Source organism: Dysidea avara, chromosome 15 (assembly GCF_963678975.1).
Source record: "Dysidea avara chromosome 15, odDysAvar1.4, whole genome shotgun sequence".
NCBI classification, from domain to species: Eukaryota; Metazoa; Porifera; class Demospongiae; order Dictyoceratida; family Dysideidae; genus Dysidea; species Dysidea avara.
In genome coordinates this window covers 12,895,588-12,913,726 of record NC_089286.1, presented here as the reverse complement: position 1 = coordinate 12,913,726, position 18,139 = coordinate 12,895,588, and the positions used below count along the sequence as shown (strand labels likewise).

Below are 18,139 nucleotides of genomic sequence, written 5' to 3'. Positions count from 1 at the left end.
TGGTCCTTGTAGTTGCTATATTGCATACTTTTACCCACTAGATCCCAAAGAGGATGGGAGACGTTGGTTTGTGGTGATAAATGCAGAAAGCACTGCTGCAGGTGACTTGCATAATCACCTGCCACCATCAGAATGGAAACTTCCCCCAAAAATGATTAGTGATATTGTTGATGCAACAAAACGAAACATCCAGCTAACACCTAAAGAAATACAAAAAGGTGCTGGAATGGACTACAGACCAATGCAGGTGTCATTGGCTGCATCTCACATTGGCAGAATACGAGCTGCTGTGAAAAAGGGTAGGCATGATGTAGACAAGGTTGATCATGAAAAAGTAAATCCTTTTGCAATAATTGCATCTTTTCCATCAATTAAAGAACGAGTAGACCAGAGTAATGCATCTGATATACAAGGAATTGATGACATGATTGGTAAGTACCAACTTGATGGTGATGACGCTTACTCATTCGGAAGAGATAGACAATTTGCTTGGTTTCAAGCCCCATTTCAAGCATACCATTGGGCAAAAGCAGACGTTTTATTTGCTGATATTGACTATACAGGGTGCCACCATTTTCCTTACCTTCTGAATGTTGTGTGTAAGAACACCGTGTTGCAGCAGTACATGGCTTGTGGCAGGGTGCTGCTAAATCGTCAAGATGGTGCATCTATAGGGAAAGCCTTGTCTAAATTAGAGTGCAATATTAAAACCTTGTACAAGGAATACAACATCTCAAGAGATCACAAGGAAATTTTATTAGATTTTGACGAGGCTGAATCTAATGCTTTCGTTGAAGCTTTTGGCAAGGAAATAGGAAATATTTTGCGAGGGTGCTCAGTGCATTTTTTTCGCTCGGCAATGCGTGTGGCAAAGCTGGTAAATTTGTCAACTTCCTCACAGGGATATCACATTTTTATGTCAATTGCTAAAAAGATACTTGATGAACCTTCACCAGATACTGTGATGAAGGCATTTGATGTGTTGTGTGGCTTAAAGTCTTTTGAAATATTTTCTTCCCAATTACCACCTGATTTAAAGTCGTTAAAAGCGAATAATGTTGACACTAGCAAATGGGGGGATACACAAACCTGGGTAGACTGGTGGAGTCGGCCACAGATTTTAAAGAAACTAACTGTGGCATTTAGTTCAATTTCTATAGAAGATTGGCAAGATCTTCCAGGTACCAATAATCCTGTTGAATCAATTAACAGACAAAGCACTCCAGAGAATGTAAAATCAGTCTCTTTGAAACCTCTTATTGAACATTTTTATCTGGAAGACAGAAGAATAGCTATAATGCAAATTGCTTCTGCTGCAAACGTAACAATTTCATATCAAGCAAATCCCAGAAAAAGAAGACGTCGCCCTGCAAAGCCTCCAGAGAAGAAAGCCTCATTAAGTTCAGTTCCTAAGGGAACCAAAGCAATTGGATGCAGAGTAAATGTAGAATTTTATGAAGGAGAAGAAGGGGAAATTTATCAAACAACTAAGTGGTACAAGGGCACAATTATTACATACAGTAAGAGGGGACATGTTGTTACTTTCGATGGATATGGTCCAGAACATAATGAAACAATAAAGCAACTGAAGAAGTCAGTAGAGAAGGGAGAGGTTCGGTTACTGTAGACTATAGACTAGTGTACGTGCATGTATTTTTACTTCTAGCCAACTAATATACTTATAACTCATTGTTCACTATCTTTTCTGATTTATGATTTGATGTAATTTTTAACTTTAAATTTGGTTGCTGTAAGCTATAGACTACTGTACATGCATGTTTGTCATTTATTACTTTACTCTTGTTTATTGTATCTTGTCTGTAGCTTCAGTGTTATTTGTCTGATTCATTTGTTGTAAATTTTATTAATTTAGGAACATTTTTTTAACAGAGGTCTATACCAATTGTGCAGCTGTATAAACATGATGAATAGCTATAGTTATATAATAATTGCAAGACTCCAATATACAACAATAACAGTATACGCCATTGACCACTTTCTGACTAATTTCAGCATTAGGCCATGGCCAGCCAAAATTCATTTTGTTTGAACATATTTTCAATCGAGAAGCCATGCATTGATTGCCCTTAGCCTCTGCTATTGGATGGTGGTGTGTTTAGTATTACATTAATTTAAGTTAATTGTGGGAGGGCTGAGCATTGATAACAGAGACAACCAGGAAATTCAGAAATTATCATTATAATTGTAAGACTCATATGCATGAGCATAGTACAATGATTAGTTACAAATTAAATTTGAATGTAAGTAAATAATTAAGTAAGTAAATTAATTAAGTATAAGTAATTATGTATAGAAGAGATCACTGGTGTACAAGTGTAGAGAACTGTTGTAGAGTTGGTGCAATGACAGTGACACTTGGTAAAGCATTCCACTGAGGAGTTACTCGTGGAGATGAACTTGTAGCTATTAACTGTCGAAGATATTGTAATAAATCTTTTGTTGTGACTTCTAGTGATAAGAGAGTTATTAATCATGCATTCTGGGAGTGAAATGTCCAATAAACCATTTAAGATTTTATAAAGAACACATAGAGACCTAATATCTCGTCTCTTCTTCAAGCTGTCCCACTGTAAAGTTGATAACATTTCACTAACACTGCTGTATCTGTTAATTGGTTGAGAATTCTTTAAAGTGCAGCTTAAAATGAATGTGTATCTATGATTCCATAATCTGACATTAAAAGTGCTGATGTATGGAGGAAAGTGATGCAGAATTAATATTCTAACTTATGGCAGTTTCCAAATCTTGTGCAGTTTGTGGTAAATTTATAATGTTCATATAGTGTTGAAATGATCAGATGGTTCTTAAGGCTATAAAAACCTCTAATCATTGAGTACATTAATGATACTAATTGTATAAGTTAATTTGTTATGTGTAGCCCTAAGTTAAATGTATTCCAGAGTGATGATTATATATGCAAAGCTGAGAGCAGACTTGAACACTTTATTATATAACTATAGAAGTGGCTAATAGCATAACTACATGCTTTGTAGCTATATATAATTTATATATATATATATATATAATTTATATATATATATATATAATTTATAGTGCTATAGCTATAGGCTGAAAACATATAATCATGCATGGCATCATGAGAAATTCATATAGGTTGTGTCTGCATGCATCATGGTATGTGAATGATGGGATACAATCAGCTATAGCTATATAGCTAGCTATAAATGCATGTCACCATGATCTCAGCGAATGCTCTACCTTTTGGGTTAAAGAAATGCAGGTCGCCATGATCTCAGCAAATGCTCTATCTTTTGGGTTAAAGAAATGCAGGTCGCCATGATCTCAGCGATTCGCCTATCCGTATATTATAGTATACTAAAAGAAATGAAGGTCGCCATGATCTCAGTGAATAGCATTTCCTTTGAATAAAAGAAATTCAGGTCGCCATGATCTCAGCAAATGCTCTATCTTTTGGGTTAAAGAAATGCAGGTCGCCATGATCTCAGCGATTCGCCTATCCGCATATTATAGTATATTAAAAGAAATGAAGGTCGCCATGATCTCAGCGAATAGCATTTCCTTTGAATAAAAGAAATGCAGGCCGCCAAGATCTCAGCGAATGACAGGCATTTAAGTAGCAAAATACTTAGTAGCTGCAGCAACTGCTGGAATCTCTGCAATTGAAATGCCTTTTGTTTAAACGTGTTGCGAATTCCTGTTATCTTAGCCAAATATATGGGTCTGAATGAAACGTTCTAACTCGACATGTATTCACCAAGTAGCATTTTTGCTTTTAACAAAAGGACTTTTAGGCGAATTGTAATCGTTTAACCTAAACGCCTTAACTATGAAAGTTTTGATCTAGTCTAGAATCCCATAAATAGTAAGTCACCACTTATGGACTAGTCACTAAATAACAGACCACACAGCGTAGTATCAGTGGACAATTATTATTATTATTATTATTATTATTATTGATAATGGATACACACAACACTAAAATACAAAAATATGCTTAGGCACTAGGCCTTTGTTCATATCCATGTCCTTGTTGTTTCCAATAACAGTCCAATTGTTGTTTAAAAAGAGCTATAGTGGGTGAGGATACTACATGGTGTGGGAGTAAGTTCCAAATGTTGACAACTCGTTGGGTAAAAAAATTTAATCTCTGTTTTGTTCTACACTGCTTCTTAAAGAGTTTCAAAGAATGTCCTCTGGTATTTGATGTATTCAACGTAAACAGTTTAGACCATTCAATGTCATAGTACCCTTTTAATATCTTGTAAGTTTCAATCAAATCTCCTCGCTCGCGTCGGCAGTAAAGTGAATACAATTCTAGTTTTTGTAATCTAGTTGAATATGGAAGCCCGTTGAATCCTTTAATTAGCTTAGTTGCTCTCATTTGCACCTTTTCTAGCATGTCTATGTCCTTAAGTAAATAAGGGCTCCACAACTGCACGATGTATTCCAGATGAGGCCTCACATAAGTTTTGTATAGAAACAGAAAAAGATCCTTTGACATACTCGGGAAAGTTCTTTTTATCATCCCAATAACTATGTTCGCCTTTGCTACAGCCTTCTGACAGTGGAGACTTGAGTCCAGCTTGTTGGTCACCCAAACACCCAGGTCCTTCTCATTTTCGACTACACTTAGATTTGTAAGGCTAGCTGAATCTGACACATAGTAATTAGAAGCTAATGTATTTCCGATGTGCATTACTTTGCATTTGTCAATGTTCAAGCTTAGAAGAGACAGTGTTGACCATTCCTGGGCATTATTCAAGTCCTGCTGAAGCCTAAGAATATCTTCAATAGTCTCAATAATCAAGTATAGTTTGGTGTCATCAGCAAAGACTTCCAAGTCACATTGTATGGCCTCAGCTATGTCATTTATATACAAAACAAAAAGAAGCGGCCCAAGTACGGAACCCTGTGGTACTCCACTAGTCACCTCCAGCCATTCAGAAACCTCTCCATTTAAAGCCACTCTTTGCAAACGATCCGAAAGAAAATCAGTCAACCATGTTAAAATCTTACCATCAAGACCATAGCCAGCCAACCTCTGAGCGAGTCTGCAGTGAGGCACAGAATCAAAAGCTTTTCTGTAGTCAAGGTAGATGACATCAATACCATGACCCGAGTCTAGTGCAAGAGTCCAATTCTCACAATAGCACAGACTTGTAAATATGGTCCAATAATAAGACTTGCCTCTACCAAAGATAATAGACACCCCTACATATGGGGTGTCTATTATCTATGCCGCTACTGACTATAGGCTAAAATCTCGTAAGTGTATTCTAATGCTTTTGCGCATTTTAATACTCAAATGGAATACCCTAAAAACTATCTGCAGTAAAGTAATAGTTGCAGTACATTACACAGAACTAACCTCCAAGTAAGAAAATATCGTTGTTTCCACCAATAATAGTTCTTTCCCTCATAGGAGACAAGTTCCAGATTTAACGCGCAGGCGACGCAGCGCATTTAAATTGGTTGCTATGAGCTACAAACCGGCCTTACTAGTTACTGGGGCACGCTAACAAGTTTTACGGGTGGTAACTAACGAGTTACTGGTAGAAGAAAGGCACTATTTAGAAAAGTGTCCTGCTTAACGAAGGTAACGGAGAAAAAACGCTCACTTCAATTTGACGTTCGGGTTTCGTCTAACTCAATTCCGGTGAGTGTTCTTGTGTGCACTACGCAGTTTCGTCTGGACATTAATTAATTAATTATTTAATTATTTATGACGTCACGTTCTTATTATTATTATTACTTGGTTATGTAATTATTAGTACTTTACAGTGACCAGCACTGAAGGTCTGACAGCAACATGTGCTGCAGCCTTAGGATTACCTAACCTTAGTTGCAGGGACTTAGACCTAATGACTTGACTTACTGACTGACTGATTAGAGAGCTTTCTGGAGCATCAACAACCACCAAGGCATCAACAGTGAGTGCTACAGTGTACATTAGACCATACACTAGCATTGGTATCGTGACCTGCATGCCCTATGTGCAGGGCCATCATATCTAAGAGACATAGTAGCTTTAGTGTTGCTACTTCTGCCACAAGCTTACACAGCCCCTCCCCCTAATAAGACTGACCAGCCTACATGTGCTAAGACTGCTGCTGTCTGCTGCTGCATGGTACATGACTCCAAGACTGGTGGAACTTTCGCAAAGGACTTGAATGCTATGTTACTGAAGTTGAAGTTTATGTGCACTTGGAATTTTACCCTCAGTGTGCACCAGTGCTTGGTGTGCATCCTGCCAATAGCCTAAAAATAAAGGATTATTATACTGGTTTTGTACAAATATGCTATGGCTTGTGCAATAATGAGATAACCCGCCCGCCCGCATGTGTTACTCTATGAGAAGTTGATGAGAAACAAGTTATCTCATTGTAGTGGCCTTACAATCGATCGATCGCGTCATGCTAAGGAAGCATCTTGGAAAGCCTAACCAGAAAAAAAACGCTTTGAACCGCAAATAACGTACAGAGCTATCTTCTTAACTGTTTTATAGCCTTTCTATCGTATTATTTTACACAAACTTCTTAGAGAAAGCCTCGAGGATGCCCTGCATTTTTGTTCGCGTAAGAGAGAGGGCAACGCCCCCCTCTTTCCTCGAAGGAGACGCTATCTCTGGAAGATTATGAGGCCTTCACCGTTGTTTCTAAAGGTGGTAAATATCTATAAAACAGAAAGGGGAAACCGCTTAAGAAGAGTCGCCTAGGTACAGACACACGTTTTTACCAAAAAACAAATTCAGTAAACAGGCGCGCGCACACAGCCGGCTGGGCACGCGACTGGTTTAAAAATGACCCGCACGGGGACCAGAAACATATAATTGACTTTGTGTGGCCTTATTGTGTTTTAGTGTCTTGGGAAGCACCCTTGTACAGGCTTTGCCTTTTGGTGCTACGCTGTAATTTGACAAATCAGATAAACACTACTACTAATATATTGGTATGAGATACATAGTAGCTATACAGCAGGCCCTCAATTATCCGGACTTCAATTATCCGAACACTCAAACAGTACAAATGACTGTTCTATTAGAGTATTTTGACAAATACTGTATGTTCTATTAGAGTAGTTGGACTGAGCTCTGTATATAAATGAATGAGATTCACTTATCTGGACTATTTCACTTATCTGAGCACTTTTGTGATTGAACTGGCACACAGGTGTTTGGATAATGGAGAACCCACTGTACTCTATTATACTTAGTATGCTGAGGGTCCAACGGCAACCGATGCCAGTGGCCATTACAGTTACTTAAATGGTTAGTTATAAAAGTCACATATACTCTATAGCTATATATAGTTCAAGAACGACGAATACTTCAACTAAAATTGCATTTTGCTGTGAAATAGACATCATTGTGCTTCATCATAGTAACTGTGTAAATTTCACTAACTAACTTACAGAGTTCTTTCACAACACTTTTCGTTTCTTGAATCAGAGGGTACCAATTAAGACATTGAAATGCCACAGGCATCTTCCCTTCCAAACTTTTGCCATAGAACAAGAATATGATTTAGTTGTGCAAAAATTTCCTTTGATTTTCTTCCACTATAGCTCAATTGAATTGCCATTCTGAGTCATCGCTCTACATGGTCCCAAATCTGGCATAACTATCCACTTGTCAGGGGTTATGATATCATTTATTGTAAGGCTCCAAATACCTAATACAAAATATGGGCTGCATTGGTATTGCATGGTTTAATTTAGGCCATTTTAACGCACTAAAATATCCATAGGTTGGGTTTCCACTTTCATCATTGAACTTACAGAGAGTTGCTCTGCACATATTATCCCTATAAAGAAAGTTACTAAATGGACTTGAGGTAGGCGGTACACAATAAATAATTTCATTTTCCTTTTGAAAATGTATTGGACATGCCTGTACAAGCTGTCATTTTTCCCATGACCAAATGTATAGCAATTGTCCACAAACTACTTTGTACGATTTGGATATGCTTGGGGGCTTATTACAATGGCCACAGCATGCAGGGGCAAACCTGTATGTGTACTTGAATCAAAATCAGTTTCAAAATCATTCCAGAGATAACCTTCTTGGTGGTAAACCGAGATCACACTTGATGATGGGTAAGGGATTCCAAATTTGTGGTATTCAATTAAAATAAAAGTTATAAAACCAAATTTACCTTGCTTACTATGTTTTGTAGATTGGCAATTTGGAACTGATATGCAAGAGCACAGCACAAATCAATGGCAGATCCGGGATGGGGCATTTGGGGCAAATGCCCCCCCCCCCACCTTGTGGAAGAGCCAGCCATACTTGTGATTAAAATACTATCAGGCCAAGATCAGTTTAGCTATGCACCTCATGAAAATATATGTACATTTTACTAGCACTTAGTACAATTTCACCTGAAACCGAAGCAAACCAATGTCAAACTAGCTGTTAAATTGTTACCCAGCACCTTCGTGCGTACTAAGCGCCTCTAAATTAATTATCGTGTTGCTGATGTTTAAGACGTTTGGAGCCTTTTAACAGCTTTTAAGACTTCACAACCATCTTCAAAGGCCAAAATGGCAAAAAATCATCAGTGAGACACTACTAAGAGGTGATTATTTGCTGTTTCAAAAATGCAGCAACTAGCAAGAGAATCTGGATCTCCCCAACCACCAACAACTTAGCCTGTTTGTGCCCCTCCCCTTGCTGGCTCCTGGATCTGCCCCTGCAAATGTAGCTAATACGATGCAATATAGACTAAGTTGCAAGGGGTGCAATCTGTATTGAACTCAGTTTTGCAGTTTAACATGTGAAATGACTTAACTGAAAATAAAAGCTTTAGGACAGTTAAAGTGTTAATTCCTTTGTGTATAATGCAGCACTTTCCAACACATTTTCTCACAACTTTTTCACACACACGCACGCATGCACGCACCCACACACGCATGCACGCACTCACGCACACACACACACACACACACACACACACACACACACACACACACACACACACACACAGAGGACAGAGAGGGAGTGCCTCAAGTAAATTAAATAGCTACTGATCAAAATATCAAAATTAGCCTAACATCACTATTTTTTGTTTAATAAAAATTGGAAGTATACAATAGACCCTTGGTTATCCGAACCTCGATGTGTCTCAGGAAATGGTAAAAGTATTCAGATTAGTAAATAGTTTGGATACCTGAAGCCCCATACAATATTAAACAGAGCTCTGTTGAAGTACTCTAATAGAATAGTCATTTCCACAAATGTTTACAATTGACTGGTAACTAATTCAATTTTACTCTGATGTAGAATAGGATCATATACAGGCATTGCCTATGATTCTAAATCACTAATACTAATAAACGAGGGTACAGATAAATGAAGGTCGAATGATCGAGTATTATGTAATAATATTATGTTGATGTTATAGTAATTTTATTCTGGAAAAACTGTCTACTCTCCTCAAAGTATGTGTACTGTATGTTTGCTACTCTACAGGTGGGACCCACATACGGTAGGAAAATGATGACAGGACTGTTGTCATCTCAAGGGGTATATGTCAACCAACAGAGGGTAAAAGAATCCTTGTGTAGGGTTGCTCCAGCTTACCAAAATGCAAGAAGGACAGATACTGCTCGACAGACAAATCCAGCTCCATATAGAGCAGACTACGTTGGGCATAAATTACACCTGGACCAGAACGAGAAAATGGTGATGTACGGTGTGACTCATGTGGCAGCCGTGGATGGGTACAGTGGGATGATAATGGGTTTTGTGACCATGCCAATTAAAAACAATGTGGAAATATACTCTCACTTATATAAGTAAATTTTAATGTCACATTCCTAAACAAGCAAATGTGTGTACTACAGGCCCATACTTGTTCAGTTTGGCCTGTGGGACCAGTTACATGTGGACCAAGGCAAGGAGTAGGTACTGACACTGTATATATATACAAGAAACACTAGCACACCTGAGACTCAACACAAGTCGTGCTCCTCACCTGCAAAGTACATCAAAACAGGTGTATATTGTGACCTTACTGACTTGATTTCTATACTACTGCCTTTGTTTAGAATCACATTGTCGAACGCATTTGGGTTGAAATCAACAACCGTGTCAATTATCCTATAAAGTCATGCCTGATTGCTTTGGAGGAAGCTGGTGATATCGAAATGGCCTGTCCTCATGTGCAATTCTGTGTTTCGTGGTTCACCATTAGAGTAGCTAATGTTGGGATAACACTTGCAGTGGAAGCCTGGAACAATTACCCAATACCAGGTGAATGCAGAATGCATTGTGTTCATAATATTTGCCATAAAGATATTATTTAGTATGTATTTTAGTGGTTCAGTGAAGCCTATCTATAAGTCACCTTCAGATCAAATTGCTATTCATTAGACAGATGATAGTGTGTAAATGAGAAAGTTGACTTGGTATAGAGAGGTGGCCTGGATCCTAAGACATGTTTTATTATAGGTATTATTTTCCACAGGTGGGCGAGCAGTGCCAAGACAGACAGTTGTGAACGGAAACCAGGCTATCCAGATTGACTCCACCGTAATCCCAGAGGCTGATGATGCAGTGCAACAGTTTCAGTCGGCTGGTGGACAACTTACTATCTTCAACTGCTTTGGTGAGGACCCCCTGCAGTATAATCCTGCTCTGGTGACTCAACGTGATATGGAATTTTTCCGTTACCATGCCAACTTTTCAGACTTTTTTAATGCAGTAGTCAACGGAGACTATACCTTGTTTCGAGAGGGAGTCTTATGTTTTTTGGACATAAGTGGACACCTGTGTACTTTGTTACAGTAATCTTTTCATTTTGCAAATATTGATTTATTCACAGCAATTAAATTGTAATGTACATAAAATTTAGCAGTATTGACATTAGGGTTAATTGGTCAATTTTCCTCTTCTTGTGCATTCTCAGATGCCTCTTGCAATTGATTTCTATCAATCCTACGGCACGCCTCCATAAAATCTAACAACCCACGCAGAATCATAGTTTCGTTACAACCTCTTTCAGCATGGCACATTGGGCACATTTTTCTCATTGTTTCTGGGCTTGAATACCACGTGTCGACACAAACCTGCATAACAAAATTCATAATCATTATTCCATTTCAAAACAGCATTATCTGGCAACCAAGGATATTCTTGCAACATTTTGTTACAATTACTGGTGGCTGCACTGGTACAGTATGGAATAACTGGCACTTAAATGTGCCTCTAACGATCCTCCTTAGTCCAAGTGGTAAAACTGATTCTGGTGTCAAAGACATTGCATCCGATACTGTTTCCTTCACAGATATAACCTCATCCTTTAAAGACTTTAGAAGTTTTTCATATCGCCCCTTCTTCCCTTTTGGTGGTGAAAATTTGTCATCGTCTGATGAGTCAGAGTGACGTGTGAATGTTATCACATAATTATTATAGGTCTAGCACTCTGAGCCGCTACACTGACACCCAAGCTATTTTGGCTCGAACCATGTGCTGCAGCTGGCACCGAGCTCAATCCGCGGGCTGTTGAAGCCATTATACTACTTGCCATAGCTCTTCCGGTGTTTGTAGGGCCCTCCACGATTAGGGTACAGTAGGGCGACAGCGAGTGCAGGTCGAAGCTGCCAACCTGGTCAGAGAAGTAAACCGAATCATCACATTCATCCCTGAGCCAAGCATCCGTCGGTTGTACCTGCATGGAACGCATTTCTTTAAAAAATTCTGTGCCACACTGTGCAACTACCTAGAACATCTTTCTTAGATTTTCGGTGGTCACCTGTTTCACATTACACTCGACCCTCCTATCGTTTCTTGTCAGGATCACCTTGACAGGTCGAGGCTGCACACTAGCGTTATTGTCTCGTTGAGATGAGCTGGCCATAGTAGCTAGTTCCTTCTTGCAACAACTGTGAACGAATTGTAGCCTTCATACGACGGACACCGCGCTTATAAAGGCAAGTTCACGTGCGCAGCAGTGATTGGTCTAAACATCACACTGCTGCAATCCTATTGGCAGGAAAAGCAGCGTAACCACAAAAAATAATGAGACATTTCCTTTTACGGTAAGTCCTGGCACCGCCTGGAACCGGTATGTACCAACTTTGCCATTTCATGAACACCATGGAGGTGGCAATACTGACATATTGCCCATCAAATATACAAGACCAGGCATTTGCACAGGGCTGAAAGGCAAAGTGGCACTCTCAGATGTGTAGAGCTTACCTGTGACATTATGTTCACCTGATGTAGAGAGGTCACCCTGAGTGATCACCTCAGATACCAGTCGTAAAATGTTCTACAATGCAGTAAACATGGACCAAAATTTTTGACATTTCAGCAGCATGCAGCTTGGTCCCAAAGTATCCATCACAATTGTATATATTACACACATACTACACTGCTATATACTGACTTGTACATAATCATCAATGGAGTCTTCGATGATCTGTTTCAAGCTATACCTCATGACAGCCTCCACAGTTAGGAGCCAGTTCTCCAAGTTACCATTGGGGTAGAGGCTCTCAGTCAATGGCTCTTCATTTTCTTCTGCTGAGAACATCTTAGTGATGGCTAGGTCTTCAAAGTTCAGCTGTAGTGAGGAAACAAACTAGTTTGAATAAATTTTCAATGCGAGTGTGCAGATGCATGTGCGTGTCAATGTTTTGATGATGATCACAAGGTTGGACCATATATTATGCACATGCCCAATGGGAGTTTTGTTAATCCCTTGGGGTAAAGGTGTAACAACTTGGGAAAATTATTCCACCGCAGATAGCTCTGATCTCCTACCTGTTCATTCAACCCCAATGTACTGGTAAGTGATCCTTCCATCACGGATATCTTAACATTCCAATGTATGGGTAGGACACGCAATATCAAGTGGCACCATCACGAATCCCATCTGTACCACTTGGTATGGGTAGGACCAAGAGTTACTTTTATTAACTCTTGGTAGGACACACGGTCAAGTATTTCCCTTACATATGCGTAGCTTAAATCCCAACTGTACATCCAGACCCAATGTGTCACTTAACCCTTTATTACCGAATGGCTAATATATTGCCAAAAAATGCGTGTTACAGGTGCCCTTTATAAATGGACCCATAACTCCTTCATCCTAAGGGCTAAGAAGTTGAAATAACCACCAATTTGTTGAGTAGTCCCAGGCGTTTCTAATAAAGTTTAACACGAAGTGATAAGGATGAGTATGGGGAACTATCAACACTTATAAAGACACAAAAACGCATCAAAAACAATTGTACTTGTTTAAATATCGATAACTTTTGCTCTGAGCATCATGGTGTGTTCTACTCAGAATAAAACTGTTCCTCACGTGATAAGGATTCTAAAAATATACAGTATGATGCAACCTAGGGTTATAACAAGATGGCGGTGCCCATCTTTTACTGCTATGGTGGAGAATAACAATGGACCTTTCTTCATTTCAAAGCGTGCGAGTTATGTGTTTTCCTGTAAGGTTTTTAGATGTTTGGGTAGAAGGGAAAGAGGGCTTTCATATGGTATATAGCATTCCGTGTTAATTAATGGTTGAGGTGCGCAAAGATCACACAAGCCATCATTTCCTGAGGTTTTTCTGCAGTTTTACAAAATAAATTCGGTAAGAAAGAGTTAAATAAAGTACAAACTATGAACACTGTCTCCACTACTACAGTCTAGTCACTAGATTTGCAACTATATGCTTTTGTGAGGTGTTAAACAGTTATAATTGATAGCCATTATTTCATTGTTAATAAATTGTGATATAATCATTCACATGACTAGCTATTTAAAAGAATCACAAAAATCACAGTGTCCAAAATTTGTAAAGTCATGGGTGCTGTTCCTCATGCTCCTGTATAGGCTGACTCCTGCCACTCTCCCCTTCATCTCTGTATATTCTTTGGACAGCTTCCATAAATTCAGATAATCCGCGAAGAATCATGGTTTCATTGCAGCCCCTTTCTGCCCTGCAAAGTGGACAGGTTTTCGTCATTGCATCTGTGCCAGAATACCACGTATTTACACATGACTGGCACCCAAGTATATTTTTACAGCACTTGGTGACTATAACTGGTGGCTGGACAGGACATATTTTGATACTTAAAGGTGTCTTTCACCACCCTCTTTAGTCCCAGTGGCATCACTGTGTCGGAGGTCAAGGACATCACATCTGAAATGGTCTCCTTGACTGTTGCCACTTCATCCGCCAATGACTGCACGATTCTTTCAAACCGCCCATGCTTTGCCTTGGGGGATAGAAATTCATCATCCTCATCATCCGTTGAGTCACTAAAAGTAGATCTCCTGGGCGGGCAACGATTCATCTGGGAGGTTGCTGTGAGCTGAATGTCACTGTAGGCGATGGCATACAACTTTCTCCTTGGGCTCTTCCAGAAAGACAGGCCTATATTAATAGATCGATAAGCAAAATCTTCATAAGGTATTAATTTCCTTACTTTGCGTGGCCAAGCAGTCCTCGATCTCCAGCCCTATATTATCAGACACGACGGTATACTCTGAGCCCCCGCATTGCTTTTGCATGGATTTGCTCGAGGACGTGGGCAACCGTGGCAGTCGTCTCTGTCAGCTCTAGGTAGGTCTGCCCAGTAAAGCTGAAAATTGGCTTGCTACCCTTCCTCTTGGCTGCTGTCATCTTTGCTTTCATTATTTTAACCAGCTGGACCTGTGGTTTCTTCGCTGCCACAATGGAACGAAAGTAGGGCTGAGTACTGCCTGGGGCCAAGGTGCTTGAGCTGGATCCATGAGCTGGCAACACTGATTGTCCAGCTCGAGGTGTAGATGGTTGTACGCTGCTCACAAAAGCACGTCCAGTGCGAGTGGGGCCTGTCACGCTGCAGGTGGTCCCCCGCCGCAAGTGGTCCGGCAGGACCAACTACCGTGCCTCAGGTAGTCCGGCCGGACTAGGTAAAGTTGCTACAGATGGTCCGCCCTGCTGCAGATGGTCCCCCTAATGAAATCTCCACTATCAGCCTCCAAGTCACTACTAGCTCAATGTCTTGATCAAAACACACTTCCCTCCACAAAATATGAGTCTTGAAGCAGTGAAGCAGAATTTGAGTAGGGACCCGCCGATTATGCTGGCATAATTTTGAGCATAATGCCAGCATAATAGGTAAAATATTTGTACGATAGTATAAATTCTTGCTGGAAAAATGACAGAAAAAATAAGATCGATATACTCTAATAGAGCAATCAGTAACTCTAATAGGCATAATAGGCTGGATTTTTGAGCACTGCTCAAAAGCATAATAGGCTACTTTCAAAGCATGATTAGCTCAAGCCTAGCAGAGAATAATCAAAGCTAATGCAAAAAGGCTGTCTTTCTGGCAATGAGCCTAAGCAGCATGCATGCGTGTATAAACGCAACTTGGCTATAGTTGAAAATAAGAAATCATTTGTTCAGATATGTAGATTCTCCATTTTAAAATCTTTTATTCCTTTAATTTAACTTGATGTGCTTTTCAGTCACTTGGAGCAACTGATTGTGACAACCAGCAAGGATTAACATTTTAGGACTTACTTATGTAGAAAATCAGGTACATTTACCGGATTATCATTTAGATAGCATGCAATGTAGCTGTAATGTGTGGATGTGGGTACATTATATGCTCTGCCAGTATAGATTGTGCCAGTCATCTTCAATAGTGTGAACACTAATAGTTAGTAAAGTTTTGTTATTATGTCATTTATATGTAATTTATCTTGTCAGCATTAAGCTGCAAGTTTAATTATACAGTGGAACCTCTCTATTATGGACATTGTGGGACCCAGAATTTTTGGCCACTTTTGCTGTAATATAGAGGTTTTCCTTTTCAGAGGTAAAAATGTATTGACCAGACCGTTTGGGACCAAAATTTTTGTCATTATCATGGAGGTTATTTTTATTGTGTCCTTAATTTGGGGAGTTTGTTAAGAGAGATTCCACCGTATGTACTAGCTAGCTATAGTGTTTTTAACCCTAATGTTTACAGCAGCTGATCCAGGGTTTATCAAAGGGGGTGCATCAGTATAATTATGTAGGGATCTGTGTCCCCAGAAGCTAAAGCTTTTAGCAGAACAAAATATCTTGAATGGATTAGATCATACTGCTTTTTATGTGGACTGGACTAGAATTGTATAGGGGCATCAAAGTGACAATTATGCCAGCAGATTACTACTTATAGACCCTAAAGAATGGCATACACAAGATTGCATACATTTCATTTGCAAGATATCCTTAGCAGACTAAATGTAACAATGCAACTGTAGATGTTAGGTGACTGTTCTATTAGAGTATTGACTGACTGCTCTATTAGAGTATCTCGATCCGAAGTTGTATAACACATACGCATACTAGTAATTATAAGGCCACAGTGGAATGGGAAGCTATAGGTCGGCACAGTGGGGCACTTTGTGCCTAGCCCTATGCCTTCTCAAAGATCTATGATCGAGTCTATGATAAAGCCAGTGGGGGACCGCTTTTGGCAATAGGGGACCAACTGTGGCGGTGTAAGTTGTCCGGGGGGACAAGTTGCAGTGCTGCAAGAAGTCCGGGGGACCAAGTATGGTTGCTGCAACTGGTCCGAGAGGACCGATTTTGGGGGGACCGGTTGTAGCATGACAGGCCCTCCACGGTAAGGGTGGAGTATGGGGTCACCGAGCCCAGGTCGAAATGGCCAGCTTGGTCAGCAAGGTATACAGTATCCTTACACTCATCTCTGAGCCACGTGTCCGCTGGTTGTACCTGTACAAATGAAAAGGGCGTATTTTAACTAGTTCTACAAGTCATATCTCTACGTACCTGGAAAATCTTCCTCAAGTTTTCAACCGTCATTTGCTGCATACTGTATTCAACTCTACGACCATTCCTCTCAAGAGTCACCCTCTGACACGAGACACTGCTGCCTGCATTGTGTGACAAAGCCATCCTTCTCCCTGAGTTTGAGCTACTGAACTTTTATTATTTATTATTATTACTGGGCAGGCAGTAATTACTGATTATGCCCAGGGGGGAGGGGAATTTACAAGGGAGGAAAAGTTTACAACACTACGTACACATTATTAGTTTCAAATGATTAGCTAACCTCAGATATTATCTAAAAATAGATTCTTGTCAGTCATCTCAATTAACGAAATCGGTAATAGATTCCAATCACTGATAGTTCTTGGGAAATAGCTATTTTGATATGCTGTGGTGTTTGCACTTGGATGGATAAAATGAAGTGGATGTTGGTGGCGAGTGTGTCTGGTTGTTTTTAAGAAATGTTGGGGTATATCTACTACACTAGATCCATATACGACATCATGAAAAAATGACAGTCTTGCTTATAAAAAATGACAGTTTACTTATATGGTAAACTCTCTACAAGCGGAGCTGAAATGCTGTGTTCCTGCATTCCTTCTTTAATACATATGAAAATTACTGAACAGCTAAACCACAATACATTAACACAACAGTTTAGCAAAAGGGCTGTGGCAATAATACCTATTTGTCAAATTTGTTAATTGTTTATTCCATTAAAGTCTTTTGTTGTACCGTACGTCGCAGGTTGCAGGTGAGCATGGGTTGAGATTGTTTGGACCAAAGACACTTAGATTCTTGGACTGTGCACGACAGAATTTTTTTATATGCTGAAAATAAAGCACGTGCTATACTACACATGCCATGAACATCTTTCAGTACACAACACACACTGAGTAAAACCATCCATGGATGACACTTAACACCTTACACATATGGTACAGTCTAAACACTTTACACATAAGATATACAGTGTATATACACATAACAGTAAAACAAGTTTGTGGCGTTACCAATTAAAATGCAATGTTCCTCAGTTAGCTTTGTACAACAGGCATGTAAATGAGTATCATACCACATACAGCTGGCTTGTAGCAGACAAAACAATCCTCATTTTTGCCATCTTTGTAGTCGGGAGAAGTTGCAGTGTACTTAAGAGTGGCCATCACTTCAATGAACACTCAGTGTCTCATCAAAAGCTAACAAAAAACACGTTTTTTAAAGAGAAATACATGGATGTGCAGGAATTTCTATATTAAAAATTCATGGTTTAGTAATCACAGTGATTTTGTCCCTTTCAAGAAAATTCTTAAAGAAACATTTATTAATTAGTTTGTTAATAAGAAAAATATTTGGAT

The 18,139-nt window shown here is 39.4% G+C and overlaps 1 protein-coding gene and 1 pseudogene across 1 annotated transcript in view; one reads left to right on the top strand and one right to left on the bottom strand.

Moving 5' to 3' along the window:
• Positions 1–10,510, top strand: part of LOC136245313 (uncharacterized) — a 34,719-nt pseudogene extending 24,209 nt beyond the window's left edge.
• Positions 1–18,139, bottom strand: part of LOC136245826 (uncharacterized) — an 82,295-nt gene that overhangs the window by 15,646 nt on the left and 48,510 nt on the right. The gene's annotated exons all lie outside the window — the stretch shown is intronic.